The 13,487-nt window shown below is 39.9% G+C and overlaps 1 long non-coding RNA gene across 1 annotated transcript; it reads right to left on the bottom strand.

The window, feature by feature from the left end:
- Window positions 1–729: 729 nt before the first annotated feature.
- On the bottom strand, window positions 730–13,478 carry LOC121338668. The gene is made up of 4 exons (XR_005953064.1): window positions 13,370–13,478; window positions 7,228–7,778; window positions 6,593–6,673; window positions 730–840 (listed from the first exon to the last, which is right to left on the bottom strand). It is a non-coding gene; the product is annotated as an uncharacterized LOC121338668 (long non-coding RNA).
- Window positions 13,479–13,487: the final 9 nt, after the last annotated feature.

The raw sequence follows: 13,487 nt of genomic DNA on the forward strand, positions 1-13,487 counted from the left end.
AACTCCATGCCTGAAGGCACACTTACTGACCGGGGTCACAAATGTTCTACCTCTGTTTCTGGAATTCTTGCAGCACGTTAGGACCAGTTCTCGTAACTAAAAAGCAGTGAGAGCCTTTGCACAGACTTCTGTGGAAAATGGATGAGGCCTGAAGTAAGGCAAACAACTGCCTGCTAGTGAATATGCCCAAAAGCAAAATGAGGAATGGTTCATTTTCCTTGTTCATTTTCCCAAGCTCAGAAAAGACATTTACAAGATGCTTTCAGCTGGGAGGATGGACCTCTCTTGAAATCCTGAATTAAAACAGTTCCAGGCAATTTGCTTTTCCTTCTTCTTGACAAGATGCTACTTGAGTAAAACAGAAATAAAGATACCCACTCATGTATGTGCTGTCAGGAGAGATGTTCTTTGTAAAGAACAGGCTGACAAGTGAAGTTGTGGATGTCCCATTCCTGGAAGTGTCCAAGACCGGGCTGGATGGGGCCCTAAGCAACCTGGTCTAGTGAAAGGTGTCCCTGCCCATGGCAGGAGGGTTGGAATTCGATTTTTAAAGTTGCTTCTGACCCAAACAATTCTCTGGTTCTATGATGTGCTAAAGAAATACAAGCATCGTGTTCCCTGCAATTAAGACACCTTAGAGAGGACAGAAGATGTGAAATTGAAAACAAAAACAAAAGAAAAAAAAATTAAGAACAGCAAGAAAAGTAAAGCAATAAATCTTACCTGTGCTATACCTGGCTGGACATGCCTGCCATCCCAAGGCCATTTCCATTCTCTGACCATTCATTTATATTAGTCACCAGACCTCTTTCCTGATTAAGCATCACTGTTACGCTGCTGCTGTAAGCAAGCAGAAATACAAAACCTGTTTTTCCTGGTGTATCTCACTGAAGCCACAAAATCCAAGAAGCTCTCTTTGATCTACAAGTCCTTAATTAAAGAGCCACTTCTCATATCTGCTCCTTCATCTGACTTTTCTCATGGTACAGGCCTGGGAGGAAGGTATCAATTTTATCCCTGTGATACAGACTAGAGTTGGGTTAAATTCTTGGTTTAGTAATTCATATTAAAAATGAACTGTGGTTAAATGCTGTGATATTAATGCCATTTCCAATTCTAGTAAATTCCTAGGAGTTCTAAAACACTTAAAAATCTATTGTAAAATTTAAAGGGAGAAAAAATAAGGTCAAATAGCATGTAGATGTCACGCATGTGTGAGCCCTCAGCTGGCTGTTTCAGGAACATTTTTATGTCTCTATATTTAATATTTATTAAGAACAATATGGATGCTGATTACATTATCCAGAAGAAAAATGCTGATGTTCAATTTAGAAGGTCTGGTGGGCCTGAATTTTCAGAAGAAATCACCTGTGTGCTTGCTTTCCCACAAGAAGGCATCTGTTTTTACAGCTCCATTTGAAATTGACACAGAGGATATAAAAAATATCAGTGTTCATCCTGCAGTTTAAAAACAGACCCCTTTAGATACGAGACCCACCCTTAAAATGAAGAAAGCTCTATAGAAGGATAAGCATCCAAACAAATCCTTGCAACCGTTTTAACAAGATGGCATAACACAAACCTAGGAGAATGAATGAAAGCCAGTGAAAGAAATAGAACCAAAATGAAAATATAAAACCATGAGCAACACTTTTTAAACGGCTTTTCTTAAAACAAGTATCTACTAAGATCTCCAAAAGACAATTACAACCTTAATTTGTATCCTTATTAAAAACAGACTAGAAAAAAGAGCTGGAAGAGGTCAGATGCATTTAACTAGAGTAGTCAGATGCATTTAACTAAAGGAGCCAAACAACTACAGGTATTTGGTGGTGGTCACCCACAAATGTCAGCTCCTTGCTGCATGTAAACTTTTCAGGGTTAGGTCAGTAGCCTCACTTTCTCCATTAAGTTATGCCAATTATTTTTAATATGAAAAATCATAATTATGATTGAAGAATCCATAGAACAAATAGCATTTCATCAGCTCTTTTATGACCTGTATAATGCATTGTGCCTCACTGCATCATAAGGCACTAGGAAGTGGTGAAGGAGACAAAAGTGTCCTGCAATTTGCCCCTATGAAATATCCATCTGCAGCTCATGACACATATTCCAGGCACCCAGAAGGCTGGCTCCCAATTGTCTGCTGGTCTCCTTTGCATATTTAAATTTTCTAGTAAGCCAAAGTGCATCCTGTCCTTACAACAAACGGGAAGTTCAATTTTCAAAGTGATTTCCATCTAGCTTAGCAATTTAGACAACATAGAGCTTTGGGTCTGCATTTGACTAGTAGAAGAGACTTGTAGAGGGGACAAGGTCCTTCACCTCCTTGTTTCTTCTCCATGGTCCTTCATCTCCATCTGACTTGCACACAAGATAGAAGTGGTGTTTTTCCTCTTCCCAAGTCAAGATTCTACAATGCCAAACTCTCCATAGACTATTCATCTGTTTGAGCAAAATTCTGGCCATCAAAGACTGTGCCCAGTTTTATGGTTTTGAGTGAAGAGGGTAGATGAAAAACAATCAACCTAAATAAACACAGCCCATTGTTAGACACTCAACTAAGATATGACTCCAGTCTGCAGAAAAAAAGTTAGGTTGCACAACATATCACCTATCTCATGTCCATTATTGTTCACATTGTTCATGTCCTTGTATAGTTTCATGCTCTCTGCACTAATTTGCAGCTTCAAGGAAGTGCTCATAGTGCACCTCCCTGCCTGCTAGGAAGGCAGATGCTGCCGTGTCCAAAAGAGGTGCAAGTTCCAATTATAATGAGACCTGGATAAGGGCTAAATATGCTGGTATAGAAACACCCCATGGGAGTTTACAGAGCTTTGACAAATAGCAAGATGCTCAGAGGACAGCTAAAATGAGAGTCAAGGAGTTATTATTCTCCAGTTTTATGGCTTCTGTTACATGCCTCTGCAGAGAACACAGGAGCTAAGACTCTCTATCAGCTCTGTATCCTGGGTATTGGGTCCAGTTGCATATAGAAAAGTGAAGCCACTAACCCAGTCATGTTCTTCCTTGAACAAGCAGGTTGGGAGAAATGGAAGATGAGCAGAGCCCTCAGAACAAAATCCACCCACTTGACTAATCACAATTTGCTGATCTCCCAATTCCCTCCACAAGCAGTATCAGCCTTAAGTGGCAGATTTCTGTTTTGTTTCATAATTACCTTTCCTTAAGATCTCTCTACAGGGAATTATATGATTTTGCAATCTTTTAAATTGTGTTTCACGTGAGAATCCTGAGGAGCTTTGTAAACATTGATGGTAAATATTTTTTATTTACCATCAATGTTTACAAACATTGTAATGTAATGTAATGTAATGTAATGACTAATGTATTCAATACATTAGTCTCAGACAGAAGGGGATCTAGTAAGATGTCCAAGATCACGTAAGTTGCCTGTGGTTAAGCTGGCACCAGAAATGACCACACTGACCTACACATGCACATGGCAGAGATCCTTTGATGTGAGAAGCAGCCAACTTTGAAAATCTATCGGATTTTTTACTTCATGTTCACCATCTTGTATTCCATATACCTGTTGTGCAGCTCTTCATTGCTATTGCTTACTTCATCCTTCTGAGAAAGAACAATGATTTATATACTTAAAAATTTCTTTATCTAACGGCCAAATTTGTATCTATTTCAGTACCATGACTGATCTTGAGAAGGAAGTAGAGAGAGTTTGAGGCTGGCTAAAATAACCCAAACCTAGGAGGCATGTATTTAGTCCTGCCTTTGGCTGACATCTTTTTCAATCACTCTATGTGCACTGTTCTACATGTATATATGGGCACATGCCTCTGGTACTTTTATCTGTTAGTCCTGAAGCAGTTATAAAAATGTGCAGGTCATCATAGTAGTATCAGAGAAACAAAACCACTAAAGGAAAAAATGAGCACAGGAGTTGATCAATTTTGAAGTAAGCTAATTAGGTAAAACATCAGCTGATAAAAATCAAAGCGATGTTATTTTTTCAAGCCAATCTTACTTGCTGTTCCAATTTTGCCATAAAATATTGCTCAGTATAACTTTTTGCTGACCAGGCTAAGCATAAATATTTAAGAACATTAAGCCAACTCTCATGGCACTAACACAGGACAGCATCAGCATACAGCACTATCAGAAGCAGCATTTTACTTCCAACCTGATGGGTCAACAGGGCCTGCAAATCCTTGCAAACATGCTCAGGTCCTATGAAAGGGAACACTTTGCTCATGATCTATTTGTGCCATATAAGTTATCTTCAACTAGATGATTAAAGCAGCTGACTGCAGAGCTTTGGGGAACATGGTGATATGGAAGACCCCAGAGCAGTTGCACCACAGACAGTCTCAGGTATTCTCAGTGTTTGGATGAGCTCTGTGCTCTTCTTCTAACAATTGCAGGCCAGGATCCAGATTCCATGAGGGTAAATGACAGATACATTTCAGAGAGCTCTTTAGAACAGGCAATGCTATGACAGATACATTTCAGAGAGTTCTCTAAAACAGGCAATTCTAAGACATGGCATGTCTCATAGGTGGGAAGACAACAGCACTTATTTAAATAATTAGAAAATATGATGTTTCCTGTGGAAGCTCCAAACAGTAAGTTTTTTTGTTGCTCTTCTTTTTCTTGGCTTTGCAAACACATTACATAGCAATTGGAAAGTGATATACAGAAGCCAGCCAAAAAATGTGAACTCCATATTTTGCTGCAGCATCTAATCTTTTGGACTTCGGACTACTCAGTTCCCCAAGGAGTGAAGCACTGATAATAACCCATTTCATGAGGAATAATATGCCAGTGTACTATATTATACAATACATTGTAGCATATAAACTTCACGCATGGAAAACTGCTTGATTTTATACAGCCACTTGCTACTAAACCTATTATTATGAATTATGATTTTACACGTAAGATTAAATCTGAATATGTTTATAATTTTGCCAGTGTACAGGAACTGTCAGTTAAATAGCAAGATATAACAATAGAAATTCAGGAACTGTGCTGCAGATACAAAATTATACAAGTTAACTTTAATAACCTGTAAGTAATTAATACTTACAATTACTTATCAGCAAAGATTTTTTTCATTTAAACCAAGCCTGCTTTATAAATTTCAATGTTTGTTCCTTGGAGAATTGATCAGGCAATGTAAATCTTAACTATCCTGATACCTCCTCCATTCCTTTCTACTATTTAAGCACTCTAGTTGGTAATCAGAGAATGGATGATGTATTTGGAAGCTACCATACATTTTAAACACTTGGCCAGTTCTGTATGGGGATCCTCCAGGGTGTTAAGGCTATCTCGTGCTATGATAGAAGGCTTAAATATAAGCAGCACGAAGAGGTCTAGAGCCTGTCCTATAAGACAACTGTGGCTGCAGCTGCACTATGGCAGGTATATTTTATTTAATAGATTATTCAGAAACAAGAACTTAGTGGGTAAGAATTGTAGACACAGAAATCCATGACCTGCTGCTGGTCATTCCCTTTACAAAATCAAGAAAATAAGCCTGTGATGACAGACCAAGCAAATGGGAGCTCCCAAGAGACAGGAAAGGGTATGGACAGGTTAATGGAAGCTGCTGTCTCAAACCTTTAGGTGTTCATCTGGGACTAAGAAAACTCCAACAGCTGCCAGACTATACAGTGCACTTGCAGATGCACTGGCAGAGTGCTGGAAAGAAGTGTGCACAATCTTGAGATTGCTGACACAGAAGAGTAAGAGGCTGCCTGTGAGCACAAGAGCTAAGAGTGGAATCAATACTTTTACAAACTTAATAGCTCAAGACAGAGACACCAAGAGCATGCAACTCTACACCAAAGCATTTCAGAAACTATTTGTTACAGGCAGAAAAAGTTGGATGCCACATTTTCAGAAAACAACAGAAGAAATGGTATCATTCGTTCAGTGCCCATTTATTTGGTTATGGAGCTGATCCTCCATGCGTGGATGCTGGATGTCTCTGCAGCACTTTTAACCTTCACCAGCCAAGGAATTTCAGCTCTACAGCCCCAGTGGCACCTGATCAACTTCATGGCCAGCATTAGGAAGAAAATAAACAAATGCCTTTTTTTTTTTTTTTAACATGGCAAAGTCCTTAAAGAAATCAAAAGATCAGTGCAGAGTAAGCAGTTTTTCCCTTCAGATCACCAAATCTGTCCATGTTTTAGGCAGAACTAAACTAAGATATAATGCCTTGTGAAGAACTTTTTAGTTAGTCCATTAGTTCTCCCATTCAGAGGAAAAGTAGAATTATGTCAAATATATGTGATCAGATGGTTTCCAGTAGGAAAAGGCTTAATATACTATCTGAAAGCAGTTAGTCACCCTGTATTCTACTAACAAAGACTAGTGGATCTGCAGTGGCTCTGTAGAAAACCTTGCTGGCACATGATCAGAGATAATCAGAGAAAGACTGGATATTTAAAAAAAATTATATCCAACACTCAAGGAGAATTGTTGTTTGACAATTTCTCCCTTATGCTAATCCATACTTCAGTTACATCAGACATTCAGAATAGCTATTCAGGTATTGCATAATTCTAACCACCACTGCTAAGAGCCATATAACTCTTACCTCTTTCTTCACAGATCTTGGATGAGAGTGAGAAGCTGATTGTGATGGGTGTCTGACTGGCATCAGTTTGCACAGCAGGAGCTAGATGGGAAGAAAACAGATTGCAGTGCTTAGGATCATATATTGAAGGGCGAGTCTGCTTTCAAAAACATAAACCCAAAGGTGTTGTTTTTTTTTTTTTTTTTTTTTTTTTTGTATTAAAACAGAGAGGAAGACTACCGTAGCACCTAGAGAGCTAGAATGGGCTTGACCCCAGCCTGTGGTTCTGCACTGAGGATTACTTACACTTGCTGAATGAAATGCTCTGGATGCAAATATTTTTGCTGGCGCAATATGTTATGACTCTATCACTCACCTTGAAAGAGGAGACTAAAAATGCTTTGATAAATGGTTTGAAACATTGCCCAGTTTCACTGGCTTTGTTCTTCTGAGTGTTTGTACCGCTTGCTTCAGCTGCAAAGTTATTTCATCATGTCCTAAAACACTGCTATGCAGAGAACTGCAGTATAACAAGCTATAAAGTGGAGCATGTTGGATTAAGCAACTAGCTGAGAGTATAGACTTAACAGAAAGTGCTTTCTACCCTTTGGAGGCCAAACATTACAACACAGCACATTTACACAGCACGACCTTACCTTTACTTCCGAGAGACATGTTTGGTGCCGTCTCAGGTTTTCTTTTTTCCTTTGTAGTGCAGGCTGGTAAAGCAAAGCAAAGCTTTTCTTGCATTGTTCTCCTCAGAAGGCACACTCTGTACATTTGGATTCAAGAGCACCACTTTCAACCTCCTCTGAGACTTGACTTCACCTGGTTCCCACACTTTTGTACACTAGTGACTTCTGGGGCTAATTATGTTAATCAATCCCCTCACTGAGCTCTCTCCAGCAACAGGTTAGCATGTCACCAGTCTCATACCCAGCAAGGAGCTGCAATTTCTGTCCAAGTTCCTGCAATATGCTGGCAGCCATGGACTTACTCAATATGTTCAGTGGTGAGCTCTCATCTGCCTGAAGGATCAAAGATGTTGGGCAGATCCTTGGGTTTGAGCCCTTCATAATGGTTTTACACAGGGACACATCATAAAACTGGATATTTTTCTTTTCTTGTTGTAGCACTCTTTAAGAAAGCATCTTCATGCCTTTTGGTATGCCTCTCTGTACAGACCACACTCCTGCCTTGAGTTGGGCTGAGGAGAAAAAAACAGCTGTATTACTCAGTGAGACTAGTACCAGTTGAAAACCCCAGAAAACAAACTGGTTATCTTTGCTGCCACAATCATATCTGAACAGGCTGGCAGTGTGCCCCTGCACAGCTGAGACTGAGCCACATTTCCTCCCAAGGAAGACACTCCTAGAGCAAGGTTAGAAACACCTGTGCACAGCAGCATGAGGAGATTTAGTGCAGCCACTGCCAAACCAGGATCCCTGCTGAAGTGCAGTGCCATGTAATTTAACATGGTTATTGACTTTTCCTCTCCCGTGTAAAATTATTTACTCTTGCTCCAGAGAATGATAATCAAACAAAAAATCAAAACAAATCCAAAATTTTCCTTTCTTAGATCTCACATGCAAAGAACTTTTCAATGTAATAAAACTTTGAGTGTCTAAAAACATTTTCTCCAGTAGCTACTGACTCCATCTATCCTATTTTCTGATGGGTTTTTGGAAACTGTGATTTTCTATGGTTTTGAGAGGGCCATATTTATTATAATTAGAGGCCTGCCAATGTGGAAAATTTCGTAACAATTTTTTTCAGTTTTAAAATCTAAAATAAAAGAAAGTCTACCAAGAGAAGTCTTAGTCTTCAATCCTCCAAACACAAACAAGCTGTAACCACACAGTTACCCTTTCCAGTTTCAATGGTAGCTTCTTTCACTCTCTGAATGCATACAAATAAGTTCATAAACTGAAACAATCTGGAGTAAATTTCTGAAATTCCAAAGCAAGTTCAGCAAAACAAGGTTTGTCCTTGGAACAAACATATCAGTTTAAAGCAAATGTGATGAGATCTGAACTTAAAACCCAGTTATCCTGGGGAGTGACACCCCAGAGGAATGCTGTGAACACTGGCTCCCACTACATTAGTCAGAAGACATGAATTTCATGAAATCCACAGAGCTCTTCACCCAGCAATATGCTATTGTTCAGTCCAAGCCAAAACAGCAGGATAAAGCTATTCTGTGGCATTATGTAACAAACTGTTTAAAGTTTTTAAGTTGAATATATTAAACTCCTGAAATGCTGACAGCAGAAATGAACATTAGGTATCATAGCTCAAGGAGGTAGGGTTAGATGTAGGACACTGCCACCTTCCCACTTCCCTCTCTCTGCTCACACTGCATGGCAGAGTGCCAGTTCCAGCCCCGTGCTGCCCCTGTGTCTCCTGCTCTGTCCTGGCCACATCTACCTTGGGGGTAATTTTCGTGCTTTCCTTGAGAAAGCAGTTGACAGAAACTTCCTTGCTCCCACCATTACTTAGCAGTAAAGCCAGGGGGAAGATCTACAGTAAAATACAAGAACAGTTCTGGTTTCGTGCCTTTCTCTTTCACTCTAGTTTTCATCTACAAAATGAAAAATGAATGACTGTTTCCAGTTTAAGACTGGAGGAGGTGTGAAGGTGAAATAGAAGACTATTCTGGACATAAAAGAAAATACGTGGTAAAAGAAATATACAGGTACTGCCTCCAGCACTGCAGCTGTAAACATTACTTCCATTACTCCCCAGAATGAAGAAGGGGTGGAGCAACCCCAAGGAAAGCTGCTAGGTCAGCAGGGTGTGGAAAGGAAATTGTTAGTGCTTTTCACGCTAAATTACTTTCTGTGTGAGGTCTTGAAAATTTTCTTCCGATAAGAAAAGAACCTTCACTGTGTGAATGGGTATACATGAATATATCAGTGTATTAAATTATATAAAATTGATTACAAATATCAAGTTCAAAATATAACTTTCTGATAATTTAGTCTCTTACCACTACAAACTAGGGTTTTCAGGAGATATGGCCTACAATTATTTCTGAGGCTATACATGTCTCAGTTTGTTATCTGAAAAAGAAGACTGCTTCTGCAGTTTTGGCTGAGTGAGTACATCAAGAAAGATGTTTCTATTATAAAAAATAATTTTTATGACTCCATCATAAATACCAAAAAAAAATTATTTAAAAAGAATAGTCTGGGGTCTCAGCTCTCTGTAGCCTTTCATCCCTTACCAAGAGTAGGCACAGGCACAGAGATGTGCTGTCAGGGAAACGCTCACTGCAGCATGTCCTAATGTATGCTTCTGCATACCTGCCTAATGCTATAGCTCCTTGTCACAGACATTTAAGGAGGCTTCCTGAGACACTGACTTGTTTTGTTCACATGAATCTTCTAGTTTAAAAGCAGTTTTTAAAGTAAGCTCTAAAGAAGGCCATAAGCTGACTTACTTTCATATTTCACAGCATGCAGCTATTGATGCAAACTGAGAAAAAATTGCTTTGTCCCAGTCTGAGTACACACAGCAGATTGTGCTTCTCACAGTGACTTTCACCACTCAGAGAGGTGAAATTTGTTTCTTTTCAGAAGCACTCATACATCCCTTGAAACCTGTCCTCCAAGGGACACAGATGCTGGGACACCAGCTGAGGCAAGGCAGTACGTTTGGATTACAGCTGACAGGCTGTAATCTAACTGATGTTCAGCAAAAAGAAAAAAAAAAAAAAAAAAAACAGTCACTAAGGAATGTGGAAAAAGACCACAGTGAACAGAGTTAAATGTGAATTTTTTGTCTGGTTTTGCCATGTTATCTCACTACTTCATCTAGGTCATAAGAAAATTTTAGAGATGGCTGAGTAAGTACAAGAATCCTTTGTCTTTAGCAATGGGTCACAAGGAATATCTTTCCTTCTAGAGTCCATAAGACTATTTGCTCTTATGCAGGAAACATTTTCCTTTCTACTTCCAGGATTTAGGCCTAATATTAAACCTCTAGTCATAAAAATTTTCCCACTGACTTCAGTGAATTTTTACAGCTGAGTAAGGACTATGAGTTTTGGCCCTCAGCTAGGAAAAAGAGTATTAAAGTGTCATAAACACATAAATAATGGCATCAGTCCCAGAAATACAAACAGAAACAAACATAACATCCCGCTGTTCAACTCTTCTGGGGGCTGACATAGGCCACTTACTCCCTAGTTGTCCTTGCACACCCTCTTTCCAGGATTAAACCACAGCTGTCAGAGACAGCTCTCCCACTCCATTCCATGCCATTTCTTGACACTTACATACAATTTGAAAACAAAACACGAAAGAAAACACAACATGCCCTAAAACAAAAAGTCTTTTTCTGAAGATCATAACTTTGCTTGGAAAATAGCGCAATTGGAGCTGACTCCTTAGAAGAAAAATAAGAGGAGGTGACTCTTTGTGTTGCCTTTCAGGAAAGTGTTTCAAATCCTGCTGAATGTTTTGGACTGCATTCAGCCCTTCCCTTAATTCCCCAGCCACTGCCTGCCTTTGTTTGGGAGGTTGGTTAAGAAAAACAAAGAGTGAGAAAACAAAAACCTCCAGCTAAAAGCAGTACTCACAGGTCTCTCCTGGCCTACGGCCTGGCCGGTACTTTCACCTTATCATGCTGTCTAGTACAGCATGCAATTGGGAAAAATAGCATCCATTAATATAATGTGTATAGGAACAGCTGACTGGCAATAATAGAGGAAGGACAAAAAACTCTGAGCTGGTAAGGGCATTCTACAAGGTGTGTCTCACTCCCTGCATCCAAGAGCTTGGTTCCTCTTAAAAGCAGCCAGATGGGGAACGTGGAACCAGTTGTTGGCCTGTTCACGTTAATGTTTGCTTTGTCAGTGCAGTCAGGCCGGCTTCTTACTCCCACTTTGCAAATTTTTTTATACAGCATTCCTATTTTTGCACATTGGTTATTATGCTATTCCCCTCTTAGTTATCCGTATTCTCTTATATATGGTGCTAATTCTGGGTCTGGAAGTAGCATAACCTGGAAAATGCTTAACTTTGCTTTGTCCAATGTGCCCTCTTCCCTGAGAGCCTGATGAACACAGCCTGGGTCCAATAACACCATCTCAACCTGCAGAGACACTCGGTTAATCCTGCTTCTTCTAGCTCACTCACAGTTTGCTTTCTCTCTCCTGGGTTTTATTATATTCTATGTTAAGTATGACACTATTTTAAAATTTATTTTCAGCCTACTTTTTTAAAGAAAGGAGATTTATGTGAAGGTTCATTTTCAGACAAAATTGGTGGAATAACACACCCAAACATAATGACACCAGGACACACCTTCTAAAATCATCAGCTGAGTAGACAATAGCAGCTCAAAGAAATGTTGCCCCTAAACAGAGACAGGCCAAACTGCTGAACCGTGTGGCACAAGCCATCTCTCCCTCTCTGTTGGGGTATCACGGTGACTATGAATGGTGCCAGAGTCATTCTGGGGAGGAAAGGAACAATGCTCTGAGAAAACTGCCTTTGTTAGTTCAGCTGACCACAGAAACATTTATTCTGCTTTTCATTTTTTTTTTTTTCTCTGATGCATTTCCAGATCTCATGTTTGCAGCTTCTGCAGGAGATGTATTCTTATTTTATCTATCTCTGGCCAAAATCTTTCCTTCTGTCTTCCCTGGGCTTCTGTAGACTTTATGGTCTCCTTTATCTGTCACTTCACTTCTAGAGTCAACAAAATCCATGGCCTGGCAACCTGTTTTGGCACACACCAGATCGGATGGAGCACAATCACTCTTTTTCAAGCTTTCAAAGGCACTACAGGGGTTAGAGCGAGGGGTAGAGCAGTCTGATGTATGAGAGACTAATGGATTAAAGCAAACCACAAAATCACTGCTGTCAGATATCCTGAAACCATTACAGTGCCCAACTACAATAAAAGCACAACAGGAAGATGTAAGATGACTCAAAATGGAGAATTCAGGGAATTTGATCATTGATGCTCCCCCTTTCTCCTGCCACCATCCACAGTAAAACCAAACCAGCTCTGTAGATTCTGCTTCTACCTAATTAGAAAACTAGAATGGAAAGCAATAAATCCAGAGTGTTCTAGGCAGCGCTAGTGCACACGCTTTTGTGTCATCCATTGTCAGTGTGAGAGCACTTGCCTGGAGTAGGATGGACTTTGATCAGTACTAGAACATTAGCTTAGTCCTTCTGAGTGGTGTTCTTGCTGGGAATTGTACCAGGTCAGGAGTGAGGAGATGCCCATGGGACGGGGCAGATGGAACCAGCCAGCCTCGGTGGGGCCAAGGGGGCAGAATTTGTGCCCCAGTGAGGAAGCAGGCATGACCAGTTTCCCCAAGCAAAGGCCTGCCTGCAGAAGCATTTTAAAACATAGCTATGCAACACAAGGCCTGTTTTAAACCTTTATATGTTATAAATTATAATGGCACTATATTATACCATGGTATGTTCAAGTATGGCAAGGAGGAAAAGTATTTTTCAGCCAGCACGGGTATACTAGTAGAAAACCTGTGAAAAGTATAAACTCAGTAAATGAATTTTAAGGATTGGGCTGATTTAATACTTCATTAGTGGATGCTGGCAAATTTGGTATTTTGCCTTGGTTTTCTACAGAGTAGTAGAAGTGGGAAAAGGCAAGATCCTTTTTAATGCATTAGAATCTTCACTTTTTTGCTCTATGTGACTTGGAACAAGTGATTTTTCCCCCCCCTTGTATTATTTTCTTTCCGTACACTAGTTATCTCTCGTGTTAGTTACGTTTCCTCACTACCCTCAAACGGTAAAACCCTAGCAATCTTACGTGCTTGTAAGGGAACGCAGCAGCTGTTCTTTTTGAGGCAAAGGGTTGTTTTTGGAAGAATTCTTCTTTCCATTTTTTATCGCTCCGCGCAGCCGGGAGCGGCCCTAGCTCCGCCCCC

The sequence above is a fragment of the Onychostruthus taczanowskii genome, unplaced genomic scaffold (genome assembly GCF_017590055.1).
Source record: "Onychostruthus taczanowskii isolate IOZ18803 unplaced genomic scaffold, ASM1759005v1 scaffold31, whole genome shotgun sequence".
Taxonomy (NCBI): Eukaryota; Metazoa; Chordata; class Aves; order Passeriformes; family Passeridae; genus Onychostruthus; species Onychostruthus taczanowskii.